The 738-nt window shown below is 51.1% G+C and overlaps 1 protein-coding gene across 2 annotated transcripts in view; it reads right to left on the bottom strand.

Annotated features, from left to right (window-relative positions):
• Positions 1-738, bottom strand: part of FAM166A (family with sequence similarity 166 member A) — a 78,890-nt gene that overhangs the window by 72,085 nt on the left and 6,067 nt on the right. The gene's annotated exons all lie outside the window — the stretch shown is intronic.

Raw genomic sequence — 738 nt, 5'->3', positions numbered from 1 at the left:
CAAGAAGGATGTGGAGAAGCTTGAGAGAGTCCAGAGAAGAGACACATGGATAATCAGGTCAGGAAAACAGACCTTACGACGACAGGCTAAGAGGCATGTGGCTCTTTAGCCTGGAAAAGTGCAGGCTCAGGGGTGATCTGATGGCCACCTAAGTTTATCAGGGGTGACCACCAGGATCTGGGGGAATGTCCTGCAAGACCATTTCAGGCTGGACATAAGGAAGAATTTCTTTACTGTCCAAGCCCCCAAGGTCTGGAACGGCCTGCCAGGGGTGGTTCAAGCATCTACACTGAACACCTTCAAGTGTATATTGGATGCTTATCTTGCTGGGATTCTATTACCCCAGCTGACTTCCTGCCCTTTGGGCAGGGGGCTGGACTCGATGATCTTCCAAGGTCCCTTCCAGCCCTAATGTCTGTAAAATCTTTACTCAGCCAGTACCCGTTTCCAGACCACAATCTTCTCATTCTAGTCCTAGTATTTTTACCTAGCCAGTCCTAACCTCCCTGTCCAAATTCCAGTCTCATTCCCAGTCCCACTCTCTTGCTTCTGCCTCTTTCTTTTTGTTCACCAATTCCACCCTTTCTGGTTTGAACAGAACAGCCACCTCCCTGCTGGGCCCCCCTCGGGCCCCAGGGGAGGCATACCTGGGGCAAGGGTTAGTGAGGAACTAGTTAGGGAGCTTCTGGAGGGACTGGACATATTCAAGTCAGCTGGTCCGGACAATCTTCACCCTAG

The sequence above is a fragment of the Gavialis gangeticus genome, unplaced genomic scaffold (assembly GCF_001723915.1).
Source record: "Gavialis gangeticus isolate Ggan-Ray unplaced genomic scaffold, GavGan_comp1, whole genome shotgun sequence".
NCBI classification, from domain to species: Eukaryota; Metazoa; Chordata; order Crocodylia; family Gavialidae; genus Gavialis; species Gavialis gangeticus.
Note: the sequence above shows the minus strand (reverse complement) of the source record. Positions and strands in the feature narration are given on the sequence as shown.